The sequence below is a fragment of the Podarcis filfolensis genome, assembly GCF_964270895.1.
Source record: "Podarcis filfolensis genome assembly, chromosome: 5".
Classification (NCBI taxonomy): domain Eukaryota; kingdom Metazoa; phylum Chordata; class Lepidosauria; order Squamata; family Lacertidae; genus Podarcis; species Podarcis filfolensis.
This window is the reverse complement of record NC_139608.1, coordinates 51,337,578-51,347,289: the sequence shown is the minus strand read 5'-3', so window position 1 is coordinate 51,347,289 and position 9,712 is coordinate 51,337,578.

Genomic DNA, 9,712 nt, shown 5'->3' with positions numbered 1-9,712 from the left:
CCCAGCACTTCTATAATGTTGCCTTTCTTTGCTCTGGCATTTCTTGGGCTCCTGTGGAATTAATGTGGCCACCTCTTAGATTTGCCTTGATTTTGTTTTGTGGAAGGTGCAGCATTTTCCATTAAAAACTGCATAGGAAAATAGCTATTTCCCCCCTTCCAATAATTCCATTGCCTCTAAAGGTGATCAACAGATCATTGGGTAGGTGGGAGATATGGAAGTGTCCTTTTGCAGAAAATAAGCTGTATATATGCTGTCTTGGTCCTGCAGCCCACCACCACCACAATGGACCCCCTCACTTTCCAACATCATTCCATTGGTTTGAAATTCTGATTAGCCAGATTAGGGATGGGATTGCAAATTCAAGGTAGGGATGGGGAGAAATTTGATTCAGTTTGTGCTTAAAGGCAAACTTACGGTACCTAATACACCCTTTCCGAAACAAGATGCAAACCAAACCACAGCTGTCCTTTGAAATTCACACATCTGTGAATTTTGCAATGCAGCTCTCCAACCAAGTAATGTGTACATAATTGCATATAGCTAAAATAAAATGTGAACTTAACACATATATGAGTGAAGTATACAAAAAAAATACATTATATTAGACGGGAAAGCTTTGCAAAACAAATGTGTCTATGGGTGCAAACCTGCGTGCCAAAATGTTCATATTAGGATAAATTTGCACTCAAATGATGATGAGCTTTCATAAGATTTTGTTTAATTGCAATTTTGATGTAGAAATGTAGAAAGTGGAAAAATTAGAAACTGAGAGAAACCAAAACTGACATAGTTACACATCCCTAATTGGGAAGAACCTACAGCTGCAATCCTCAACACACCTACACGTCATTACACTCAAAAAAATGATTTACTCCTGAATACACATCCTTAAGAGACAGTGGCTAGAGGGGAAAGGAGACCACGTGTGACCCTGATTTTAAAGGGAAGGTAACTCAGCAACAGAAAGGAAAGTTAAGGCCACAGGCCTTAAAAAGTATATTGAAAGCATACCGCTTGAATTCAGTGCGACTTACTTCTGAGCCGGCATGCATAGGATATCACTGTAAACTCAGCTGGTGGCTTGATTGAGTTGGTTTAAAATGGTTTGTTCCATGGCTCTCACCAGTAGAAGTGATAGCGGTAGGGGGAAAAGAACATGGAAGAGGACTGGGTAACATACAGGAAGTTGTTAATAGGGGTGGAAGGGGAGGTTAAACTAAAGAAGTTTGAAGAAATAAGTGGAATATTAACAAGTTGGCTACAATATCACCAACTAAATGAGATATTCAAGATTGATAAGAAAAATGGTTTTACAACTCAAACCTCTCAATTAGAAAAAGACCTGCTAAAGAATAATCAAAAGGTAATGTCTAAAATGTATTATCATTAGAATGGCAAACAAAGGATTAAATAGTCAAATCATCAATGATACATTGCACAATGGATATAGGTCATAATATTGATATGACAGTGTGGGAAAGACTCTGGAATGGAGATTGAAAATCTACAGTGTGCTATGCATTAAAAGACAATTATATGAAGATGAGATATAGATGGTACTTAACGCCAAGTATGTTGGCTAAAATGTATAAGTCTGAATCCAATATTTGTTGGAAATGTAAAGAGAAAGAAGATACCTTTTTCATATGTGGTGGTCCTGTAAGATTGCAACAGCTTTCTGGGAAATGATCCATAATGAATTGAAAAAAAATGTTGAAAATAACCTTTGTTTTAAAAAAACCCAGAAGCTTTTCTTCTAGGTATACTCAGAGAAGAGGTGCTGAAAGACCAGAAAAAACTATGCACGCAACTACAACTGCCTGAATGATATATGCCCAGAACTGGACCCAAATAGAGACAATAGGCAATTAAAACTGATGGAATACACAGAAATGGGGAGACTTACCAGAAGATTAAGAGAACAAGATGATAGACTTTTTGTAACAGAATGGGGAAAATTTATTGAAGATATGAAAACAAATTGTAAACAATTAAAAACGTTAGCAGGATTGATGTAAACATGAACAGTAAGAAATTTAAAGGAATTATACTTGATAAATTTGTAAAAAGGATAATTTTTGATATGCAGTAAGAAAATGATAGAAAAATAAGAAACCATAGAAAGGGAGGGAGGGAAGTTGCAGTAAATAATATTTGATTTGAGTATATTTATATCCATTGCTGAATGCTATAAAATGGAAAAACGGAAAATATAATATTTTTAAAAATAAATAAATAAAATTGCTTGTTCCCGCTTCCACCAGTCACATTCTTCTCAGTAAGACCAACATATAGCATATAACCTTGAAGACTAACAGAGTCATTCTAACCAAGTCCTACTGAACTCAGTGGGGCTTACTCCCAGGTAAGAAGGGTGTCTGAATCAGTTAGGCGAAGTTAGCTAAGTGAAAGAAGGTCAATGATGATTTGGAATTTCCAAGGTCAGGTTCTGTGGTTGGAAGATTGTTGATACCTTTGAGCAAGGCGACCCTGAAGCTCCTAAGTAGAAAGAGAGAGAGACCTTCCAAACAAGCTTTGATCACCACTGAGCTTGTCACTTATGATCCATATAGCTATGCCATTGACCAAATGGGTAGCCATTGTCCCAGAAGTCTCCCAAGTTTGCCTCTGCTTTGCAAAGCCCAAGCACACACAAAGCCCTGCAAGAAGATAATTTCTGCTGCATCTTCATTGGAGTAATTCCTTTCCACCTGGATCTTAATCCTAGCCCAGCAGAAATTACTCCAGTGTTAACTTCGTAGTAGTAGCAGTGGCAGTTTTCTAGAAATGGTAATTACAGTGTATAGAATGCCAGCTTTGTACAGAACACAGGTAATACTATCTGCATTGGGCACGTTTACAATCTAGGTCAGCTGAATACAAGTGAGTATCGCTCACCAGCACCTACACAGCTGTTGCTTTTTAACCACCTTCTCCCACAAACCATGTGCTCCAGATTATGAGTGATTCATGGTGGATTTCAGTGGATTTTCAGTAACAGCATTTTTTGAATGTGTGGATTGGACTGAAGACCTCAGCAGTCCTAGCTGCCTCTTGGAGTGGGAGCAGGAAATCAGCAAGTGGAAATAGTTGTGGACTAACTGATTATACAGGTGAGAGGCCCAAGTCCTCCCCTATTTTTCTTCAGTTTATTCCTCATCCACCTCCAACAGCACTTCACATCATACATTTAATGCACATCCCCCTACCCCAAAGAACTGTGAAAACTGGGTGCTGGGATGGGTAAACTACAGTTCCCATGATTCTTGGGTGTGGTATGTGATTTAAATGTATGATGTGTGGACAGCCCTTGTCTTTTCAATATCCTAACTCTGAACAACTTTTGGATTTTCCCATAACACTGAAGACAGGAATTTTTTCCTGTTTTATGGGAAATTCCCAAGCATGTTTATGCATTTAAGAATGAATGGGCAGAACTTACTTCCAGCAAAAGGTCAATGAGACTGGGAGGCTTAAAGGTTGGGGTTTTTTTCTATGGGGCTTCTTTCTAAGCCTCTGTGATAGTCCTGAGGAGGACACAATCCTCTCTACCATCACCAGAGTGTCAAAAATTGCTGACGTCTTCTAATAAATCAAGGACTGGACCATATATTTTCCCAATCAGAAGGTCAGCAGTATTGAATGTTGTTGCTCCCTTGACTTAAAGGAGATGCCTCCTAAAATAGCTATGCTATACTCAAAATGCCCCCAAGGTCATTAGGATCCATGTAAGAGAGGAATTTGGAGGGTGAGGAAGGACTGGGAGAGCCCCCACCCACCCAAAAATATTTCCAAATCAAAGGAGCAAGGACCAATCACCAAGAAGTGGTGGGGCATCTCAGTCTCCTCCTCCCTCGCCTCACATGCCTGTGTTCTGCTGCTACCTGTTTGTCAAAGGCAGCGGTTCTTTAGGACTCAGATAGTCAATGAAGACCACCAATGTTTCTCTTTAACAGGTTTTATTTACAAGATGAGGAGAGTAAAGAGCAAAGCAAGAGCAAACAGACAGATCATCTTATGGTCTCCTCTGCTAGTGAAGAACCCCTTCCCTTTGGGGAAAAGACAATGAGTCAAATGCCTCACAGGCAGTTGGTGCAGCACCCAGTGGTGACAACAAGGTCTGCATTGAGACTCCCAGTGGCCCAGGTAGGCTTCAACCTTATATACTCTCCAGAAATGCTGGTGACACTTGATCATCTGTGTTTGGGGTCACATCCCCATGACCTGTCAATGTTTACATCTGGCAAGAAGCCGACTCCAAAGAGTTGTGATGTCCTAGATATCCCCATGTTACTTTACATGGTGCTGAGTAAGTGACGCAGATCTCAGGTGGAGATGCATGGCCTCATATCTCCCATTCCATCAGTCAGCTGGCTTTCTATAGTAAGTGCTGATTCCAGTAAACTCTGGTTAATTCTTACAGAGCTCTAATCTATGAAACTGCAATGGTCTAACTACAGGCAAGTGCCAGTTCCAGGCCTGGGCCTGGGCCTGGGCCTGGGCCTGGGCCTGGGCCTGGGCCTGGGCCTGGGCCTGGGCCTGGGCCTGGGCCTGGGCCTGGGCCCCACTGACTGTATCCAATGGGGAAGTTGTCTAGCACCACTCCTAAGTCCTCATATGTCCCAAGACAACCTCCATGTATGGAACTGGATAGGAGCATGCCTCTTGCTTGGTACTGCACACACTCACCTGCCTGATGTTGCTCCGAGGCGCTTCAGGAACAGGTCCACATTTAAACTGCAGTGGCTTTGTGGGCAACAACGGGCTATCTAATCTGCAGTTGTTAAGTCCAGCCCACTTCCCTAAAAGCGAAGGAGGTGGACCATTTGCATCCCACAATCAACAGAATAGCATCATATTGAGACTCCCAATGATATGCGCCAGAGACTTTAACAGTACAGTCCTATGCATTTCTACTCCAAAGCAAAACTCAAAGGAACTTATTCCCAGGGAAGTGTATATAGGATTGCAGCCTAAAGTTACTTTGCCCCCAGAGGCATAAAAGAAGGAATACTGTCATTCAATTTATGCAAATTCCAATGGAGGGGTTGGCTGGAGTCAGAGTGCAATCCCAGGAGAAGCTTGTAAATGTGCTTAACACATCAAGTGCTTAACACACCAAGAAGGCAATTCTATAATAAATAATAATAATTTATTATTTGTACCCCATCTGGCTGGGCTTCCCTAGCCACTCTGGGAAGTTTCCAACAAAGATTAAAAATACATTAAAATGTCACACATTAAAAACTTCCCTAAACAGGGCTGCCTTCAGATGTCTTCTAAATGTCAGGTAGTTATTTATCGCTTTGACATCTGGTGGGAGGGCATTCCACAGGGCGGACGCCACTACCGAGAAGGCCCTCTGCTTGGTTCCCTGTAGCTTTGCTTCTCGCAGTGAGGGAACTGCCAGAAGGCCCTTGGCGCTGGACCTCCGTGTCCATGCAGAATGATGGGGTGGAGACACTCCTTCAGGTATACTGAACCGAGGCCGTTTAGGGCTTTAAAGGTCAGCACCAACACTTTGAATTGTGCTTGGAAACCCCAGGGTGTAAGTCTCACAGAGTTCAACTGCTGCGTTCAGGTTGTCATTCTGAACACCCTTAAAGCACAATCTTTATTAACAAGTCCCACTAAATTCAGTAAACTTATGTGGCTTACTCACAAGTAAGTCTGCTTGGGCTTCCATAGAATTAACCCTCACTGAAATCCACAGAGTAAAAACAAGAATATTTTTATTTATTTTTTAATTTACAAGCCTGTTGGGATGCAGGTTCAGTAGGACTATAATTTAGGATTGGAAAAATCTCAATCCGCTGCGTGTTTACATGGAAATAACCTCTATTGTGTTCAATGGGGCTTATTTCCAAGAAACTGTGGCTGAGGCTGCAACCTCGTGCTACACTGAACACAGTGAACTTTCAGAGTCAGTAAACATACAGTTGGATGGGACTATACATTTGGTTGTGGACTCCCACTTCACTCGAACCCCACCGACCTTAAGACCTCCAGCACTTTATTCTCTGCAGTACATCTTCGGATTCTGTTTTTCCCATACCATAACAGAGTGTTACTCCCAGACGCTTGGAACCAGCAGCTGGTTTGGGGCCTCTTGACGTTCATCAGCAAGGGTAAATATTGTGGCTCTTGGCGGGCGAGGAAGGGGTGGAGAGTTCAGGTTTTAAAAAAAAAATAGAGGCACAAATCTAACTTCTTCTCCCTCCGCCCCACCACCACACACCATTCTTCTGCGCGCACTTAATTTAGGAAAAAGCACAACACACTAAACGCAGTGGGACTTACTTCCACGTAAACGTGCATAAGATTGGGCTGCAAGAGGGAGCGGAGAAAGCAGGATCCCAAAGCTTAAATGGTTTTTTTAATTAAAAAAATCCAAAGGAGTTTTGTTTTTCCCTCCCACTGGATACGACCAAAACAACCTTTCTGAGAGAAGTTTACGGTTTGGGTTGAATTTCGCCCGCAAGAGTAAGGAACACCAACCTGCCAAGTAAAATAACAGCGATTAGCGAGATTATGAATGGAACTCGCCGGGGAGTTTTATCTGGGAATCTCTCTCTCTTTGGAGTCCTCGAGACTGCTGTGTCTTCTCTGGCTCTAGTACCTACTGCGATCAAATGCTAGAATAATAAGCAGAACGCTCTCCGTTCCCTCTTTCCCCTCATTCTCGAGGAAGAAAGTCAAGCCCTGTGGTTTTGCTTTCTAAACAGAGCCCCCACCCCTGAGAAGTTTGCTCAAATAATGAGCGAGCTAGATGAATGAGATCCAGATTCCCAAGACCGTCTGGAAATGCCCTGCCGCCTTCTTTTGGTGAGCCAAGCAAGCGCAGGCCACGGGCCCACGGACAGCTCTCCCCTTCCGGAACACGGCTTCACCTCTCCAAACCCACCTCCTCCTGCGCTCAAGCCAGGTGCGCAACCGGATCTTTACCTGAAAGCGAGTCTGCAAACCCGACTACCCGCCACCAGGACTCACTCGTGAGGAAGTCCTGTTGAGTGAAGCGGAACCTACTTCCGTGGAAGCGTGCATAGGATCCGGCTCTGCGTCTTTAGTTCATTTCCACGGGGTTTTCTTCCGATGAAGTGCGCTTAGGGCTTCGTCTCCAGAGCACATTTACGCGCGCGGAAAAGTCGTTCCCACGGCCACACACAGGAATCTAAGGGAGGTGGGCGGCACTTCTATAGTATCAGGCCTGCTTACTTGGGTGTAAGCCCCATTAAAACCCACCGAACTTGCCGCTGCAGTATTTGAGGAGGCTGCCGGGCTTGGACCAGTTACTATGACTGATCTCCTGCGGCTCCCCCTCAACTGTAGTCCTATCTAGGATTTTCTCTTTTGTCCCCTCCGCCATCCCCCCATTTTTATTATTATTATCCATACTGAACAACAGTGAAGAAATGGAAAGCTTGCTTGCTATTTTGCAAGGCTTTCGTTTATTCTAATAAAGGTATTACCTTACTGATGCTTGGGGGAGGGGAGTCTTTCCTCTCCTCTACCATCTTCTTTTTAAAAGGCCCCAAATAAAAAAAAAGTCTTTCATCTCTACATTGCCCAGCATTCACGTGAACTAGGGGGAGGTAGACTATTTAGAGCAAAAGTACAAAAATGAGAGGGGAGGGGACCGTATTGGAGAAAAAAATGTTAAGATTCCCCCCCGTTTTCCTTTCAACGTCTTTCCTTGCTCCTATGCAATTATCTCCGCTATATGGAACCTTATTCTGGTCTCTTGTTTCCCACCCCGTATGCTTGGCAGAACTTTCCAACGCAACTTCTTCCTGTCTTTTCGTGCGAATTGCTCCTGAATACAGTGGTACCTCGGGTTAAGTACTTAATTCGTTCCGGAGGTCCGTACTTAACCTGAAACTGTTCTTAACCTGAAGCACCACTTTAGCTAATGGGGCCTCCTGCTGCCGCCGCGCCGCCGGAGCCCGATTTCTGTCCTTATCCTGAAGCAAAGTTCTTAACCTGAAGCACTATTTCTGACTTAGTGGAGTGTATAACCTGAAGCGTATGTAACCCGAGGTACCACTGTATTTCTTCCATAATTAAGATCAGAGCAGCTTACGATCTCTCGGCATGGAAATCTTTTAAAAAATAAGTTTCTTCAATGCAACTTCGTCGCCTTCAACTCAGCCTTTTTTTAAACTTGTTACCATCCTTTGCACATTTTCCCTATGGTAAACCAGGCTTGACCCTAAGGGCAACTACTCCAGAGTAAATGCATTCAAGGTTCTGGTATGTTAGAAAAAACCCTCCCCTCCCCCACCATGTGGTTTGAAAAGCTAAGGCATACACCGATTTGCTAGGAAGTTTGAGATCTACGTGGGGAAACACGTCGGAAGGATGTGAGAATCGCGACTGTATGAGGTTTACGAGCGCTAGGTCTGTGCCTGCGCTCATTTGATAACCAGGAATTGAAAACCTTTTGTTCAGGGGTGGGGCGAGTGGCACGGGCTTCCTTTACAGGCCAATGACTAATTTAAAGCACATTAAATGTCATCAATGAAAACCAACAAACGGCAAGAAATTCAAGAGTTAGGAGCGAAACATTTCTCTTCTCCTTCCTTATTTACATGGGTCCTGGCCCAGGAACCCTACAGCAAAATATTTTGCGGATAGAAAATTTCATGGGATACGATGCAGCCTAAGTGAAATGCCATGGGGTGGGGGGTGGGGAATGAAAGGCAAGTTTAGGCTGCAATCCTCCGCTCACTTACCTGGGAATAAACCCCACTGAACTCAGAGCGGCTTAACTTCTCAGGAAGCATTATAGGATTGCGCCACTATTCTCTCCGGGTATAATCGAATGGATCCCGACCTGTTTCATTGTGGCTGGATCGAGCCCATTGGGTCCACCGGGAATGAGCAGAGGCAGCCTGCTCACACGCCCCATAAGTGGCAGCTTGGGTCAGCCTCTCAAAGCATTTGCTGTGGGTCAGTCCCCCAAAAAAACCTAGAACGGCTCTTTTGCGTTCCCAGATCCCCGTGTCAATGAACGATTGATCTGAATTGAATGTTGCTGGCTTAAAAAATGTGGGGTAGGCAAGTTCCGCAGAACTAAAAACAGCCAAGACGTGGCCACTTTCCCTTCTCTCCCACCACGACTTCAAGTTGAATTTCCAAAACCTTTCTCCTTCGCTCCGCTGCATCGACGACGATGAAAGCAGACCTCGGAAAAAGAAAGGCATTCACAAACGACCCAAAGAGAGAAAAGAACCAGTCTGGAATCCCCACTTTCCCCCCAAACTTTGCAAGCTAGTGGATCGGCAGTTGCTCAAAGTCCCACACCCCAGGCTCCCCCCCCTCGCTCTTTTGGGCCGTAGGACGGCCCTTAAGGCGCCCCTCAGCGGCCGGCGGACGTTGAGAGGCTCCTTTTAGTCCGCCTCCCCATTTCAAAGAAGCTTCGCTGATCTTTCATTGTCCTGGTGGAAAGGAGAAGAAAAGAAACATACGCACAACATTCCGACGGGGAGGGGGCGCCTGGTACCTCCAGCCTTTGATGTTGATTAAGGCTTTTTGCAAGGAAATAAATAACAGTTCAGGGTGGGACGGGCGGGCCGGACTGAGAAACCTGGAAGATGTTTGAGCCTTAAAGCGCACCGACCACGTGCAAAATTCTCTTTCTCAGAGCCAAGTAACATAAATGAGAAGCTCCTGGACGGTTAAGCCTGACCGTCTGGAAGACTCTCACTTT